This window comes from Eurosta solidaginis, chromosome 3, assembly GCF_040869045.1.
Source record: "Eurosta solidaginis isolate ZX-2024a chromosome 3, ASM4086904v1, whole genome shotgun sequence".
Taxonomy (NCBI): Eukaryota; Metazoa; Arthropoda; class Insecta; order Diptera; family Tephritidae; genus Eurosta; species Eurosta solidaginis.
In genome coordinates, this window is record NC_090321.1 from 38,462,245 (window position 1) to 38,481,776 (window position 19,532).

A 19,532-nucleotide genomic window follows, 5' to 3' on the forward strand; every position below is an offset into this window, starting at 1 on the left:
AAAAAGGATGAAACATGGTAATTGGATTGGTTTATTGACGCCAAATATAACTTTAGAAAAAACTTTGTGAAATGGGTGTGACACCTACCATATTAAGTAGAAGATAATGAAAAAGTTATGCAGGGTGAAATCAAAAGCCCTTGGAATCTTGGCAGGAATACTGTTCGTGGTATTACATACATAAATAAATTAGCGGTACCCAACAGATGATGCTCTGGGTCACCCTGGTCCACATTTTGTTCGATATCTCGAAAACGCCTTCACATATACAATTAAGGGCCACTCCCTTTCATAACCTTCATTAATACCTTTAATTTGATACCCATATCGTACAAACGCATTCCTAGTCACCCCTGGTCCACCTTTATGGCGATATCTCGAAAAGGCGTCCACCTATAGAACTAAGGCCCACTCCCTTTTAAAATACTCATTAAAACCTTTCATTTGATACCCATATCGTACAAACACATTCTATAGTCACCCCTGGTCCACCTTTATGGCGATATCTCGAAAAGGCGTCCACCTATAGAACTAAGGCCCACTCGCTTTTAAAATACTCATTAACACCTTTCATTTGATACCCATATCGTACAAACACATTCTAGAGTCACCCCTGGTCCACCTTTATGGCGATATCTCGAAAAGGCGTCCACCTATAGAACTAAGGCCCACTCCCTTTTAAAATACTCATTAAAACCTTTCATTTGATACCCATATCGTACAAACACATTCTATAGTCAACCCTGGTCCACCTTTATAGCGATATCTCGAAAAGGCGTCCACCTATAGAACTAAGGCCCACTCCCTTTTAAAATACTCATTACAACCTTTCATTTGATACCCATATCGTACAAACACATTCTATGGTCACCCCTGGTCCTCCTTTATGGCGATATCCCGAAATGGCGTCCACCTATAGAACTAAGAATAACTCCCTTTTAAAGTACTCATTACCACCTTTCATTTGATACCCATATCGTACAAACACATTCTAGAGTCACCCCTGGTCCACCTTTATGACGATATCTCGAAAAGGCGTCCACCTATAGAACTAAGGCCCACTCCCTTTTAAAATACTCATTAACACCTTTCATTTGATACCCATATCGTACAAACAAATTCTAGAGTCACCCCTGGTCCTCCTTTATGGCGATATCCCGAAATGGCGTCCACCTATAGAACTATGGCCCACTCCCTTTTAAAATGCTCTTTAATACCTTCCATTTGATACCCATGTCATACAAACACATTCCAGGGTTACCCTAGGTTCATTTTCCTAAATGGTGATTTTTTCTTATTTTGTCTCCAAAGATCTCAGCTGAGTATGTAATGTTCGGTTACACCCGAACTTAGCTTTCCTTACTTGTTTCTTTTTCATTTTGCGATCTCTCATTGTAGACAGAAATGATGACGTTCAGGTTGTCGCTTTTAACTCTTACCGCCATTGTTTTAAATATTTCAATTACTTAAATGATGTGCTCTCGTGTTTACGTTCTTGACAGTAGGAAATTATGAATAACAAGTATGGAAGGTTAAGTTCGGGTGTAACCGAACATCACATACTCAGTTGAGAGCTATGGTGACAACATAAGGGAAAATAACCATGTAGGAAAATGAACCGAAGGAAACCCTGGAATGTGTTTGTATGACATGTGTATCAAATGAAAGGCATTAAAGAGTATTTTATGAGGGAGTGGGCCATAGTTCTATAGGTGGACGCCATTTAGGGATATAGCCATAAAGGTGGATCAGGGTTGACTCTAGAATGCGTTTGTACGATATGGGTATCAAATGAAAGGTGTTAATGAGTATTTTAAAAGGGAGTGATCGTTAGTTCCATAGGTGGACGCCGTTTCGAGATATCGCCATAAAGGTGGACCAAGGGTGACTCTAGAAGGCGTTTGTACAATATGGGTATCAAACGAAAGGTGTTAATGAGTATTTTAAAAGGGAGTGGGCCTTAGTTCTATATGTGGATGCCGTTTCGAAATATCGCCATAAAGGTGGACCAGGGATGACTCTAGAATGTGTTTGTACGATATGGGTATCAAACTAAAGGTATTAATGAGGGTTTTAAAAGGGAGTGGTGGTTGTTGTATAGGTGGTCGCCTTTTCGAGATATCGCCATAAAGGTGGACCAGGGGTGACTCTAGAATGCGTTTGTACGATATGGGTATCAAATGAAAGGTGTTAATGAGTATTTTAAAAGGGAGTAATCCTTAGTTCCATAGGTGGACGCCGTTTTGAGATATCGCCATAAAGGTGGACCATTGTTTGTACAATATGGGTATCAAAAGAAAGGTGTTAATGAGTATTTTAAAAGGGAGTAATCCTTAGTTCCATAGGTGGACGCCGTTTCGAAATATCGCCATAAAGGTGGACCAGGGGTGACCCTAGAATTTGTTTGTACAATACGGGCATCAAACGAAAGGTGTTAATGAGTATTTTAAAAGGGAGTGGGCCTTAGTTCTATAGGTGGACGCCGTTTCGAAATATCGCCATAAAGGTGGACCAGGTGTGACTCTAGGATGTGTTTGTACGATATGGGTATCAAATTAATGGTATTAATGAGGGTTTTAAAAGGAAGTGGTGGTTGTTGTATAGGTGGTCGCATTTTCGAGATATCGCCATAAGGGTGGACCAGGGGTGACCCTAGAATTTGTTTGTACAATATGGGTATCAAAAGAAAGGTGTTAATGAGTATTTTAAAAGGGAGTAATCCTTAGTTACATAGGTGGACGCCGTTTCGGATATCGCCATAACGGTGGAGCAGGGGTGACCCTAGAATATGGGTATCAAATGAAAGGTGTTAATGAGTATTTTTAAAAGGGAGTGAGCCTTCGTTCTATAGGTGTTCGCCTTTTCGAGATATCGCTATAAAGGTGGACCAGGGGTGACTTTAGAATATGCTTGTAAGATATGGGTATCAAATGAAAGGCGTCAATGAGTATTTTAAAAGGGCGTGGGGCTTAGTTCTATAGGTGGACGCCTTTTCGAGATATCGCCATAAAGGTTGACCAGGGGTGACTCTAGAATGAGTTTGTACGATATGGGTATCAAATCAAAGGCATTAGTGAGAGTTTTAAAATGGAGTGGTGGTAGTTGTATATGTGAAGGCGTTTTCCAGATATCGACCAAAATGTGGACCAGGGTGACCCAGAACATCATCTGTTGGATACCGCTAATTTATTTATATAGGTAATACCTGCCAAGATTTTAAGGGTTTTTTATTTCGCCCTGCAGAACTTTTTCATTTTCTTCTACTTAATATGGTAGGTGTCACGACTATTTTATAAAGTTTTTTCTAAAGTTATATTTCGCGTCAATAAAACAATCCAATTACCTTACCATGTTTCATCCCTTTTTTCGTATTTGGTATAGAATTATGGCATTTTTTTCATTTTTCGTAATTTTCGATATCGAAAAGTGGGCGTGGTCATAGTCGGATTTCGTTCATTTTTCATACCAAGATAAAGTGAGTTCAAGTAAGCACGTGAACCAAGTTCATTAAAGATATGTCGATTTTTGCTCAAGTTATCGTGTTAACGGCCATGCGGAAGGACAGACGGACGGCTGTGTATAAAAACTGGGCGTGGCATCAACCGATTTCGCCCATTTTCACAGAAAACAGTTAACGTCATAGAATCTATGCCCCTACCAAATTTCAAAATGATTGGTTAATTTTTGTTCGACTTATGGCGTTAAAAGTATCCTAGACAAATTAAATGAAAAAGGGCGGAGCCACGCCCATTTTGAAATTTTCTTTTATTTTTGTATTTTGTTGCACCATATCATTACTGGAGTTGAATGTTGACATAATTTACTTATATACTGTAAAGATATTAAATTTTTTGTTAAAATTTTACTTAAAAAAAAATTTTTTTTAAAAGTGGGCGTGGTCCTTCTCCGATTTTGCTAATTTTTATTACGCGTACATATAGTAATAGCAGTAACGTTCCTGCCAAATTTCATTATGATACCTTCAACGACTGCCAAATTACAGTTTGCAAAAGTTTTAAATTACCTTCTTTTAAAAGTGGGCTGTTCCACGCCCATTGTCAAAAATTTTACCAATTTTCTATTCTGCGTCATAAGATCAACTCATCTACCAAGTTTCGTCGCTCTATCTGTCTTTTGTAATGAATTATCGCACTTTTTCGTTTTTCGAAATTTTCGATATCGAAAAAGTGGGCGTGGTTATAGTCCGATATCGGTCATTTTAAATAGCGATCTGAGATGAGTGCTCAGGAACCTACATACCAAATTTCATCAAGATACCTAAAAATTTACTCAAGTTATCGTGTTAACGGACGGACGGACGGACATGGCTCAATCAAATTTTTTTTCGATCCTGATTATTTTTATATATGGAAGTCTATATCTATCTCGATTCCTTTATATATGTACAACCAACCGTTACCCAATCAAACTTAATATACTCTATGAGCTCTGCTCAACTGAGTATAAAAATATTGTTTACATATGGGATTGAAGTTTGTTCTAAGCACAAATACAGGGTGTTTTCATCTTAGTTTCTGCCTTCTGATGACAGGTCAGACTTAACAAGAAGCTGAATTATTTAACTCTGTATAAGACACGAGGTACCAATAAAAGCTGAATGATGGTGTTTGTTTTAAAAAGGAAAAATTTGACAAAATTTATTTTGAGTTCTGATAAAAATAATTAAATTCGAAAAGAAGAAAACCGAGAAAATCAAAATATAATTATTTATTGTAATTTATATAGCATTTTTTGTATTGAAGTTCTTCTTTAATCATATAAGTAAGATTTCTTCGATATTTCGAAGTTTTTGATTTATATTAGTGATCCCAGATACATTTAGTAATGACTTATTTGAACTTAATTCGGATTAAAGTGCTGTCTGTTATGTCTTTTATATAAAAAATTTAAAAAATATATATATTCTTTTCTCCCTCTGAATGAAATATTCATTAATCTTACTGAATTTTGTTGGATTTTTTTATTGACATTTTTTCTCTTTTGAATAATGATTTTGTATTTAAAACGCAAATCATGAACACGTGCAATTAACATGACAGCTTAAAAGTTATTCAAAATTGTCAGACATTAAACAAACCAAATACAATTCTGCTTTTTTAAGTGTTTTATTATTTGACTTCCTTTATATAAAATCACTTTTTAATTGTTACATAAATTTTAGTAAAAATTTATTTGAAATTTTTAAGTTACTACACCGTGAGTGCAAATTAAATGCTGCAGTGGCAAGAAGTGTATTGTGTAAGTCGTAAATCAACTGCCCTTCGTTTATTCGCCCAACGAATTGGTTTGTCGTGTGTGTTGTTAATTTCACTATACAATGAGTGCTTTATCCTGTTCAAGTCACATATGTATGGTGAAATTTTGTAAACGTTAACCATCCATGAGGAAAACAATGAGGATGAACTTAGTGGCGAGGTACTACAAGTTTTGTGCAGTAAAAATAGTGATAGATAGTGATGCGTTTTCATATTTCGGAATAACTCTAAATTGCGAATCAATATATTTCAGAACTAAAGTAAATAATCGCACATAGAAGTTACACCAGATGCGTGGCAAAGCCTCGCGCAGCCATGGCCAATTGATATTGCAATATGCCTCAGACTTTATTCGAGGTAAACATTTAAGGGTAGGTTTTATGATCCTTCAAATTTTGGGCTAAGAGTAGTTGTAATAGTAGGAGTGATAGTGAAATTGGGACACGGTAGGGCGACGGCAGAAGCAAAAACATTAGCAAACGGAGAGGAAAAAGAGACGGCATGGGACAAGACCGAAGTGGAGCAAGAGAGAATGCAGGTAGAACGACTATGAAAGGAATAGAAACGAGCGCAGAAAATTGCTTAAAAAACGAATTTCGAAGGAAACGAAAAGCCTTCACGGCTTGGTAGTTTGATGTAAGCATGAGCCGTGGAAAAAACGAAGCTCCCTGAAAAAAAAATGCGGAAAACTATGGTAGAGGTCGAAATATATAGTCTATTCTTATTTATATGTGATTTGCCACATATTCGAAATATCTGTAGGTACATTAACGGCACAAGCAGAATGAAGTTCATGAAATAATTCCGCTAGATGGCGATGAGAAAGATATATTTAGAAAATGAGTATTAATGTAACTTAAATAATTTTTAAAATATATTCTAAACATAGAAAAAAATAAATAAAAAGGTGATATGATATAAGCAATTTTACAAGCCTACCTTTATATGCATACATGTGCCAAAACTACCAAATAACTTTATTAAAATAATGAGGCAGCCTTGTTATTACATTTTTATTTTGAGTAATGATAGAATTTATCAAAACAGTTTACCATTTTATTGAAGGGAAACGTGTCTGTTGGTTTTCGGTTCATTTATATAAAGCTAGTTTTGTAAGTGGTTTAAAATCAGTTTTTTTATTTTATCATTTTAAGCTACAAAACCAGAATATATGCAACAAAAAAAAAAATGAAAAAAAACGATCCATTATTCAAAACAACAATAGACATGCCATACTTATGTACGAATGTGTTTATACCTAAAATAATAAACCCAATGTTCGAGAGTCCAGAAAGCGTCGCAATGCATAGACGCCTCGCATCACTCATTTGTTTAATAGCTAAATATGAATTCAGCAAATAGACGAGCTTCGACACAACTTGCTAAGGTATTCAATATGTTTGTATACACACATGTTTGAATACATACCTACACGGTTGCCACTTTGGTTGGTCCATTTGGACCAATTATGGTCCCTTCCAACACCATTTCGTCCGCTGACCCCTTTTTTTCAATTTTGGTCCTTTTTATGCAATAGCCACGATTTTGGTACTTTTCTTTCTTTTTCACTGATGTAAAAATTCACAACTCTGCCCACAAAATTTGCCACACTTTCATTAACACACATGTAATTTTTAATTTACTTACATGGAATTCTTACCACAAAAATTGCTCAGTCAATAAAATGTAGATAACAGAACAATGACATTTCACCTAGGAGATATTTTAGGCGAGGCATTAACAAGAAAAAAGCTGGATCTAAGGGCAAACACATTACACGGACTTATCAGACAAAATTCTTGTTTTAGTATCCAGATCAGGGTCGCCGAGAGAAAATCCGGGCCCAGGGGCAAAAAAATACGGGCCCCCATAGTAAAATGAAAAAATTCTCAAAATCAAAATTATCATCTTTTACATATTTATTAACATTTGTATATACATGTATATTTAAGCGTATACATGTACACATGTATATTATATTCAATAAATATATAGTTACGAACTCTAATTTATCTACACATTCATACAGATCAACATATGAGTAAATATGTTGACATAAAAATATACATATTCTTCATAAAGTATTATTATATTTTTATAGAAAATAAATTATTATATTCATTGCGATCGGTGAATAGAGGTGTGAAAACTAATGAAAAACAAGTAAGGAAGGCTAAGTTCGGGTGTAACCGAACAATGCATACTCAGTTGAGAGCTATGGAGACAAAATAAGGGAAAATCACCATGTAGGAAAATGAACCTCGGGTAACCCTGGAATGTGTTTGTATGACATGCGTATCAAATGGCAGGTATTAAAGAGTATTTTAAGAGGGAGTGGGCCATAGTTCTATAGGTGGACACCTTTTCGAGATATCGCCATAAAGGTGGACCAGGGCTGACTCTAGAATTTGTTTGTACGATATGTGTATCAAATGAAAGGTGTTAATGAGTATTTTAAAACGGAGTGGGCCTTAGTTCTATAGGTGGACGGCTTTTCGAGATATCGCCATAAAGGTGGACCATGGGTGACTCTAGAATTTGTTTGTACGATATGTATATCAAATGAAAGGTGTTAATAAGTATTTTAAAAGGGAGTGGGGCTTAGTTCTATAGGTGAACGCCTTTTCGACATATCGCCATAAAGGTGGACCAGGGGTGGCTCTGGAATTTATTTGTACGATATGGGTATCAAATGAAAGGTGTTAATGAGGATATCGTTATAAAGGTGGACCAGGGGTGACTCTAGAATTTGTTTGTACGATATGGGTATCAAATGAAAGGTGTTAATGAGAATTTTAAAAGGGAGTGGGCCTTAGTTCTATAGGTGGACGAATATTGGAGATATCGCCATAAAGGTGGACCGGGGGTGACTCTATAATTTGTTTGTACGATATGGGTATCAAATGAAAGGCGTTAATGAGTATTTTAAAAGGGAGTGGGCCTTAGTTCCGTAGGTGGACGAATATTGGAGATATCGCCATAAAGGTGGACCGGGGGTGACTCTATAATTTGTTTGTACGATATGGGTATCAAATGAAAGGTGTTAATGAGTATTTTAAAAGGGAATGGGCCTTAGTTCCGTAGGTGGACGAATATTGGAGATATCGCCATAAAGGTGGACCAGGGTTGACTCTAGAATGCGTTTGTACATTATGGGTATCAAACGAAAGGTGATAATGAGTATTTTAAAAGGGAGTGGGCCTTAGTTCTATAGTTGGACACCTTTTCGATATATAGCCATAAAGGTGGACCAGGGGTGACTCTATAATGTGTTTGTACAATATGGGTGTCAAATTAAAGGTATTAATAAGAATTTTAAAAGGGAGTGGTGGTAGTTGTATATGTGAAGGCGTTTTCGAGATATCGACCAAAATGTGGACCAGGGTGACCCAGAACATCATCTGTCGGGTACCGCTAATTTATTTATATATGTAATACCACGAACAGTATTCCTGCCATGATTCCAAGGGCTTTTGATTTCTCCCTGCAGAACTTTTTCATTTTCTTTTACTTAATATGGTAGGTGTCACACCTATTTTACAAAGTTTTTTTCTAAAGTTATATTTTGCGTCAATAAACCAATCCAATTACCATGTTTTAACCCTTTTTTCGTATTTGGTATAGAATTATGGCACTTTTTTAATTTTTCGATTTTTAATTTTCGATATCGAAAAAGTGGGCGTGGTCATAGTCAGATTTCGGCCATTTTTTATACCAATAGAAAGTGAGTTCAGATAATTATGTGAACTGCGCTTAGTAAAGATATATCGATTTTTGCTCAAGTTATCGTGTTAATGGCCGAGCGGAAGGACAGACGGTCGACTGTGTATAAAAACTGACGTGGCTTCAACCGATTTCGCCCTTTTTCATAGAAAACAGTTACCGTCCTAGAGTCCAAGCCGCTACCAAATTTCACAAGGATTGGTAAATTTTTGTTCGACTTATGGCATTAAATGTATCCTAGACAAATCAAATGAAAAAGGGCGGAGCCACGCCCATTTTGAAATTTTCTTTTATTTTTGTATATTGTTGCACCATATCATTACTGGAGTTGAATGTTGACATAATTTACTTATATACTGTAAAGATATTAAATTTTTTGTAAAAATTTCACTTAAAAAAAAAAATTTTTTAAAAGTGGGCGTGGTCGTTCTCCTATTTTGCTAATTTTTATTAAGCATACATATAATAATAGGAGTAACGTTCCTGCCAAATTTCATCGTGATACCTTCAACGACTGCCAAATTACAGCTTGCAAAACTTATAAATTACCTTCTTTTAAAAGTGGGCGGTGCCACGCCCATTGTCCAAAATTTTACTTATTTTCTATTCTGCGTCATAAGTTCATCGCACTACCAAGTTTCATCGCTTTATCCCTCTTTGGTAATGAATTATCGCAATTTTTCGATTTTTCGAAATTTTCGATATCGAAAAAGTGGGCGTGGTTATAGTCCGATATCGTTCATTTTAAATAGCGATCTGAGATGAGCGCCCTGGAATCTACGTACCAAATTTCGTCAAGATATCTCAAAATTTACTCAAGTTATCGTGTTAACGGACAGACGGACGGACGGACGGACGGACATGGCTTAATCAAATTTTTTTTCGATACTGATGATTTTGATATATGGAAGTCTATATCTATCTCGATTCCTTTATACCTGTACAACCAACCGTTATCCAATCAAAGTTAATATACTCTGTGAGCTCTGCTCAACTGAGTATAATAAGTACAGTTTATTTAATTAATACAAGTGGGCTTTCCTGGCCTTAACAGCTGCAAAATTATCTAAGCTAATGTCAAAATCCAACTGTCTCGCTTTTGGTGCTTCAATACAAAGCATGCCAAGTCCTGTAAGGCATTCTTGAGTTGAACACGATCGATGGAAGTTCTTTATGCTTGCAAGAACACTGAAGGAACGTTCAGCACTAGCTAGTGTAACAGGTATGGTGCAAAAAATTTGTAGAGCAACACAAATTTTAGGAACAATTCTAGCTAGATTTAGAGCACAGATAGCATTCAACAATTCAAATGGTGACAGATTTTCGTTAAAATTTGCTGAGTAAATGTGCTTCAAGTGGATCATTTCATCTCCTAAACTTTCGGAAACGTCTGAATTGTATTTGCTGACAAATTGAACATCATTTTCTCGTATTGAAACCTCCTCCATGTATCCAAATTGCCACAAAAAAGAAAAGGTGTTCTTCAAATTTTTCATGACAGCAAATCGCTCGGTAATACCTGCAATCACCGAATCAACTACATATCACCAAAAAGGTGTTATTTTTGAAATCAGTCTCGTGATCGTCGTTGATCGTCTCGTTACCTTCACATTCATAAAAATGTCTTTTGCGTTTCCTTTTTCGAACGTCAGGCAACTTTAGTGAGATTCCGAATCCAGTGGCGACTGTTTTGCATTTTCATAAAATATTTTCCCATTGATTTCTGATCAGATTTAAATCAGAGATCAAACTTTCTAAGTTTATAGCTTCTATATCGATCGTAGTATCCTTGGCTTGCAGAATAATGTTTCTTTCGTTAATAGCTGTCAAAATTTTGAGCCAAATGGAGGATAACAAAATACATTCAAACTTGCTGATGTATTGAAGAATGCCATTCCATATGTTTCCGCTGTTAACGGAAAACGATTTCAACTTTATGCTACAAAGCCGATGCCAAAAACCAACAACACCTTATGCGGGGTGCAGACACGTTAAGAGATTTATAAAATTTGTTGAAATGTAAAATGATTGCTGTCTACGAAAGGCGATTAAAGCTTGGTTTGTTTATTTTCTGTAAGCAAAAAGCTTGGATAGCATTTTGAGATTCCCGGGCCCGTTGCAAATGACCCCCTCAGCCCTCCCCCCCCCCCCCCCACGCGACGGGCCTGATCCAGATATTTCGATCGGTTATCAAACACTTTTCTTGATAGATTATTTCAATAGTATGTAACACTTTACAAAAAGTAACACTTTAAAACACTTTTACAAAGAAACCCTATTTGAAAATTGCACGCCGATATATAAAAATTTCTCACACAGCTCAAAGTAGCTCAATGAGTTCAAGGAATTGCAGGAGTATTGTGGTGTTAAGACAGGCAGAATACTTGAAAACTAAATAGCTTGGCATAACAAATATTTTAACTGGAAGTAAGGCAAGAATACTTCTTAGATTTTGAAGCAAATGTAAAAAAAATTTGATTTCAGAAGAAGCGTTTTGTGTCTTATTCCTGTAGAATAGAACCCCATAAACTGCTAACTATTTTCTTGCAACTAATTAAATGTAATCAGGTTCCGTTATTGCACAGTTGAAACTTTTAACACGTTTGATTTTCAATCTGAAGCTGAGGGCTAGATTCAGTAAACCTGAGTTTTTCAAAAATCACACTTGTCGACATCAGAGAGCAGTATTGAGTGCGAAATTTCGTGCACGCCGAAAAGCAATCGAACTCAATAAGGTGTGTATGTAAATCGTTCCAGTATCGATGCCACTTTTGGTAATTGCGTAACAAACTGATGCTTTGAAAATGTCTTGGTACATTGCATTCGATTTTGGTCCTTTTTTCTCAATTTCGGTATATTTTTACCATTTTTAAATTTTTATTAGTCAATAAAATGTTGAATAATTTAAATGAGAACGTCCAACGTAAAGGTAACGAAAGTAAAATTTACTTAATTAAGTTTCATAAAAAATTGTAAGCACGAAGTTAGTTCTAATAACGGAGTTTTTTTTAAATATAATATTTTTTGTTTATCCTTGTGTTGCGTCAGTTGTGTCGCTTTAATATTAGTCTATGTTCTAAATTTGTCGCGTCTGCAATCTAAGTTCTTATTTAATCGAGAGAGAAATAACGTTATCGAAAATATCTTGCATAAAAGGATTTCAAATTAAAATTTTGTCCTCGGAGTTGTATAGTAGAATTTTATGAAGAATTTGTTGTAACAGACCTTAACCCTCTAAACTGCTTACTATTTGTGTGTATATAAGTTCTTAATCTAGCACTTAGGTGATTAAAAATAAAAAAATCATATTGACCGCCGTCGCTAACCCTTGGCCAGTTGTGACCAAACCATACACCTACTCTCTTAAAGAGATTGATGCAAAGCGGGTTTTGTTCAATGCTTGAGTGTGCCCAAAATAAGTTAACAATGCAGATCTGTGATCGGCACGATGGCAGACGCCAGCGTAGCAAAATATCAGAGCTTACTGCCTATAACACAAACAAAGATATTCAAATCCAGCTGTCAGCAGCGACTAATTGAGAGACCAGAATATTACTTTTAGGCCAAGAAAGTTTAAGAACTAATACTTGAAAGAGTCAAATTTTATTTTTAATCCAAAATAAGTATAATTTTAAAACTTTAAAATTTATAATTACTGGTTAGAGTAAAGTACATATGGAAAGTACATGTGAAAAATTAATTTCGATTTAGTACAAGGAAGGTTTAAAATTTGTACTGTAAAAATATGCTTTCTCAGCAAACTTTATTAAAATTCAAATTTAAACATTAAATGTTTAAAATTTGTTTTAAACCGAAGCAAGGTTTAAAATATATTCCAATATTTTTAACTGTGTACTGAATCTAGGCTCTGGTATGAAATTTCAACGATTAGTGGAAAAAGTAAGCATCTATAAAAATAGCATTACCAAAATTGCTTCGAACAATTGCTTGATTTAATTTATAATTTACTCAGTTTGCCACATAGTTCGGTTACACCACAACGCAAATTTTTGAGCCGTTTCTTACTAAAGCATTTTATCTCATTGCAATTGACAACATAATGCTGGATTTAAGAGCTTTGTCAGCAACTCTAGGTTGAAAACGCATAGTTAGTGAAAGACATTGGCCCCTATTATGAGCATTATTCGATATTCGATCTTCGCTGGCTATCGAACATCGAAAATCGAATTTGAAATTGGTATTATGACACATCATCTCTGTCGAAATTTTCGTTGTGTATCTAATTTTCAAGCGAATATAAATTTGTTGTCGACGCTGTATCGAATAGAAAAAGAATTGTTTAAAATGTAAGTTTTTTGTATTTATATTCTACTTTTTTACTACCTAGTAGCAATTTTAAACTTTTTGAATTAATTTTATATAGGTCCAAGGTCGTGAGTACAAAACAACAGCTTGAAAGACTGGTTTCAATTATGGAACAAAATCTCCATATAGCAAAAGGAACTTGCACATTATAGAAATACAACTTTGCTTGATGCAGCTCAGCCTACTCGTAATCTTTTAATTTCAACAATTTAACAACTTATTTAGAAAGCTACACTTACGTGGTTGAATTCATTTCCAAAGGATTTGAAGCATCCCCCACCCGTCTTCTTCTTCTGGCTAGCACCAGTAACCTTTCATCTTCATCTGACGAATCATCAAACCACAATTCCGTCGTAGTTATAATTTTATTTTTAATATTTGTATTTAATAACTAGTTCTGCGTTTGTTTATTTATTTTATTTTATTTGACAGAGTATTGGAGATGTGCTATTGTGAACTTTTGAATTTATCGAAATTCACAATAACGCTTGCCTTCATCGAACGCGCGTCACACATTGGGGATTAAGCACTAATTTTATCGACTGCAACAATGTTTACACAGAAATTTTCGTAATTGAATTCTGAAGAGACTCACATCGCTTGATTCTTCAAATTAATTTGTTTATTAAACAATTTGTTGCGAAATAGCCTACTCTTTGCAGAACTTTATATTATAATACGTATTTATGTATCACTTTCGGGACATACAATTTTTGCTCATAACTCAAGAGAATGATTTACACTTTAAGAGATAGTAGGTATTGCTAATTGACATTCGTTTTGCAAAATTAATTTGTTTAAACAATTTTTTAAAGTTTTGGAATTTGTTTTTTCAAAATTTTTTTCTAATTAATTTTAAAAATCGGGCGATGTGAGTCACTTCAGAATTCAATTACAAAAATGTATGTACAAAAATAATTAAAATCGATTAATATTTGTGATATGTAGGTGGTTTTGAAAAGTTTGTCCCCAATGTGCGTCATAATACCGAATGGAAGTTCGTTCGACCACAGTCGAAGATCGGAATTGTCTCATAATAGGGGCCATAGACTTATCCTAGAAATGTGGAAATACAATACCTAAAAGTAAAGTTTGTTTTTGTTTGTGCAGTTTGAATTAAGGCTATGTTTACTAAAATTTTGTATAGGAAACCATGGAAACATCCTATAATTTTATATTTAACAACGACTTAGACACTTTTGTGAATTGCCGAATTGCTTGTATCACAATAACATAAAACAAAAATTTGGTCCTTGTTTTTTTGAGATTTGGTCTTTTTTTCGTCCCAAATGAAAACATGGTGTGGCAACCATGAATAGATATGTATGTATGTTTTTTTGTTTAGATGATGCCTACTTGAGATTGCTTCCCTGAGATTGTCTTGCTACAACCAACAACTTGAGTCGTTTGTCGGTATTCAAACCCGTTAGATAAAAGTAAGCTAGCGATCGCGCTACGCTCAACAAGATCAGCTACATAAGTTAATTTTTGGCGCGCTTTTGAAATGCTACACGTACGATCTCAAAATAGATAACAAGAAATTCATATATTTGTTAAAGATACTGATTTTTTAATTGTGCGCTAGGCAAAGTGATCGCATGTTGTAGGATTTTGTTTTTTTTTTTTTTTTTTTTTTTGAGAAATCAAGAGATTTTTCTGAAGTTCAATTATAAACTAAAGAGTTTAGTGAGCGAGTGATGAAACAAAAATAATATTACAAATTTTAATCAACTTAATTATGAATAATTTATAAATATATAGGTACGCGCTCTAATGTGAAGTCTGTCTCTTGGCTTCCAAAAAAAAGTGCTAAAATCTTAAAATAGTCCACGCTTTGTAAATAATTTTATTAATTCACACAATAGGAAGTAGTGCATTTATTTTGCTCGACGGCATGCAACAACAAAATAAATTAAAACAAAAAGTGTTTGAGAATCTCAAATGTAAAGTAGCTACATAATTATTAAACAAGCTGCATTATTTAGTCACTTCAAACTTGGCTTTTGTGTATTTTATTTAAGTAAAAAAAAAAAAAAAACAAAAAATAATTTCAAATAACGGCACCACATGCGCTGCTTTGAAAATAAAAAAATCTGTGTGCTCATAAATAATTAAAGTTTTAGTTATTAAATGTGAGTGAGTACAAGCATGTTGTTGCTTTAATTAGATTTAAGTTCAAGTGCACAATACTTTTTTTCTTAGCTTTTCACACTAAATGGGCATATAAATTTTAAACAATTTAAAAGAAAACAAGGACGGGACTGTCTTCAACTGTGCCGAAGACTTCATACCTATCATGAATGGGGACGAACAATAATCTTATCCCATTCGTAATATACAAATAATCGGCTGTATAAGATATGCAATATATTGTAAACAGATGTACATAGCTAAGCGATTTTTAAGACAAATATAAAATAAAGAAGTAAGAAAGTCTAAGTTCGGATGAAACCGAACATTACATACTCAGCTGTAAGCTTTGGAGACAAAGTAAGGGAAAATCACCATGTAGAAAAATGAACCTAGGGTAACCCTGGAATGCGTTTGTACGTTATGGGTATGAAACGAAAGGAGTTAATGAGTATTTTAAAAGAGAGTGGGCCTTAGTTCTATAGGTGGACACCTTTTCCAGATATCGCCATAAAGGTGGACCAGGGGTGACTGAAGAATGCGTTTGTACGATATGGGTATCAAATTAAAGATATTACTGAGGGTTTTAAAAGGGAGTGGCCCTTAGTTGTATATCTGAAAGCATTTTTGACATATTGACCAAAATGTGGATCAGGGTAACCAAGAACATCATCCGTCGGGTACCGCTAATTTATTTATATATGTAATACCACGAACAGTATTCCTGCCAAGATTCCAAGGGCTTTTGATTTCGCCCTGCAGAACTTTTTCATTTAAATAAATAAATGTAAGGCGCGATAACCTCCGAAGATATCTAAGGCCGAGCTTCTCTTCCAATTTGCGTCGTGCTCCTCTTGATTTTCCCTACAAATTGGCCGGACGGGACCTACATGTTTTATGCCGACTCCGAACGGCATCTGCAAGGCAGATGAGTTTTCACTGAGAGTTTTTCATGGCAGAAATACACCCGGAGCGCTTGCCAAACACTGCCGAGGGGCGACCCCGCTTACAAAAATTTTCTTCTAATTGAAAAAACTTATTTCTAAAATTTTGATGTTGCTTTGCCCGGGGTGCGAACCAAGGCCATACGGTGTGGCAAGCGGAGCACGCTACCATCACACCACGGTGGCCGCAGAACTTTTTCATTTGCTTCTACTTAATATGGTAGGTGTCACACGCATTTTACAAGGTTTTTTGTAAAGTTCAATTTTGCGTCAATAAACCAATGCAATTACGGTGTTTTTCATCCCTTTTTCGTATTTGATATAGAATTATGGCATTTTTTTCATTTTTCGTAATTTTCGATATTGAAAAAGTGGGCGTGGTTATAGTCGAATTTCGGCCATTTTTTGTGCCAAGATAAAGTGAGTTCAGATAAGTACGTGAACTAAGTTTAGTAAAGATATATCGATTTTTGCTCAAGTTATCGTGTTAAGGGCCGAGCGGAAGGACAGACGGTCGACTGTGTATAAAAACTGGGCCAGGCTTCAACCGATTTCGCCCATTTTCACAGAAAACAGTTATCGTCATAGAATCTATTCCCTTACTAAATTTCACAAGGATTGGTAAATTTTTGTTCGACTTATGGCATTAAAAGTATCCTAGACAAATTAAATGAAAAAGGGCGGAGCCACGCCCATTTTGAAATTTTATTTTATTTTAGTACTTTGTTGCACCATATCATTACTGGAGTCGAATGTTGACATAATTTACTTATATACTGTAAAGATATTAAATTTTTGGTTAAAATTTGACTTTAATAAAATTTTTTTTTAAAAGTCGGCGTGTTTTCATCCGATTTTGCCAATTTTTATTTAGCACACATATAGTAATAGGAGTAACGTTCCTACCAAATTTCATCATGATATCTTCAACGACTGCCAAATTACAGCTTGCAAAACATTTAAATTACCTTCTTTTAAAAGTGGGAAATGTCACGCCCGTTGTCACCTACCAAGTTCCATTGCTTTATCCGTCTTTGGTAATGAATTATCGCATTTTTTCTGTTTTTCGAAATTTTCGATATCGAGAAAGTGGGAGTGGTTATAGTCCGATATCGTTCATTTTAAATAGCCATCTGAGATGAGTGCCCAGGAACCTACATACCAAATTTCATCAAGATACCTCAAAATTGACCAAGTTATCGTGTTAACGGACAGACGGGCGGACATGGCTCAATCAAATTTTTTTTTTTCGATACTGATGATTTTGATATATGGAAGTCTATATCTATCCCGATTCCTTTATACCTGTACAACCAACCGTTATCCAATCAAAGTTAATATACTCTGTTCAAAGCACGCTGAGTATACAAATAGGTAGGTACTTTGTGTGAGGATGCAAAGTTTCACGTTTTTTGTGGTCTGCATGATATAGCTATAACAATGAATCACTTATCTTAGAAATATAAAACGTAAACGTAAGTATTTGATGGAATTTGAAGCTTCTAGCTATTAAAATGGGGCAGAAACTACGAAAAGTTTCTTATCTAAGCAATCGGTTGTAAGAGAGACATATCATATATAGGACGGATCCCTATGATTTTTCTGATTTTTCTGAACAATCTGTTGTGGGGGATATATGCTATATATACGACCGATCTCATCCATTTTTTCAGACAACAATATGTGCTATAGACGAAAGCATATGGTGAAGTTTGAAGCTTCAATCTGATAAATTGAGGAAGATATAACAAAAATCTTCTTTTCTCAAAAATATCGCCCATGGATATATGCTATAGTGGTCCTGCGATTTTCTGCAAAAAAGTTATTAGCATTAGTGGAGCGTTCTCTGAGTATATTAGATATGGTCTAGAATAGGACAAATATATTCCACGCGTTTTACATTTTCTCATGTCAGATTATATCCCTTTTTTGTTAATTATTATATGTATTGTTCAGGCCTTGAGCTCGAATTCGAACCTGGAACAATATTTTTTTAAAATTTCCAATAATAAAACGGAAGTTATCCGCTATTGAAAGCATGGACGCACTGTGGCGCTGTCGAATTTTCTTTCAGCAGTTTTATCTAAATTAAATTATAGCCACTTCATGCCGACGTTGGTGTCTTGTGAATGAACCCAAACATTCGGTATACAGGCAAGGGCATAACGACATCAATTCTTTTTCATAAATAGTAAAATTAAATTAAAAAAGTCGTTTAAACTGAAAAACGTTTATGAACTAACCCTATCACAACAAAAAAAAAACAATTTTATAAAAACAACTACAAAGTTATCCTCCAGTAACTTCTACGCAACTTTCTTGAAGCGACTCTCAGCTATCTATTTCACTCAATAGGAAGAAGAAGAAAAGGAAGAGGAAGCAGTGGCACAAGTCGTCAATTATGACAGCTTTTTGATTTAATTGACAGTGGTTAATTGAATTTAAACGAAGCAAACTAATAGCGAGTCTGCAAGTGTGTAAGTGATTGTGAGTGTGTGGGTGTATGAGGTTTGTGTACCAAATTGTGCGTTTGAGAGTGAACCAGAAAAATAGAAGTGCATACATCTCCTCAATAAGACAAGTGTCAAAAAGCATACGCGCTTCCTCTTCATCTTCTTCTTCTTATTCTTTTGCTTTTCAAGCGAGCATAGAAAATTAACAAGCGAGCAAATACTGGGATAAAAGCCTAAGAACATTTTTACAAAAACAATTTTGAAAGTCAAAGTTGTTTATTGAAACGTATCGTTGTTCTTGTTATTGAAAGATGCCTTGAGAGTGAGCATTCAACATATCATATTTATACTTAAAGCATGAGCGTAGTTAAAAGCTTCTACCAAGGGAGTTCAGAGAGCGTAGGAGTAAACGAGTGAAGATATAAAACGTTCCATCTCACTCAAAGATTGCAGATTGATCTGTAAAAGAATTGGCTCAAAATTTTAAAATCAATTAAGTTCGATTAAATAGCAGGTTTTTCTGTAATTGTGTCTAATGCGCTCTCCCTAAAAACAAATTGAATACATTTTTCATCCATTACCAAATTCTAAGACAGGGCATTCTTAATAATAATAATTATTCTAAAACTCCAACCAATAAAAAAACGGTGAGATAACGCTGCGTAAAAAACGAAGCATAA

At 35.0% G+C, this 19,532-nt stretch overlaps 1 protein-coding gene across 10 annotated transcripts in view; it reads left to right on the forward strand.

Annotated features, from left to right (window-relative positions):
* Vmat (Vesicular monoamine transporter) overlaps nucleotides 1-19,532 on the forward strand; it is a 283,110-nt gene that overhangs the window by 191,993 nt on the left and 71,585 nt on the right. Inside the window, exons 1-2 of one of the 10 annotated variants that reach the window (XM_067771413.1) lie at nucleotides 14,717-14,838; nucleotides 15,191-15,457. The exons of 3 other annotated variants lie outside the window; for them this stretch is intronic. The gene's annotated coding sequence lies outside the window, so the exon portion shown is untranslated. 6 more of the 10 variants (XM_067771415.1, XM_067771416.1, XM_067771414.1 and 3 more) reach the window with 6 other exon arrangements.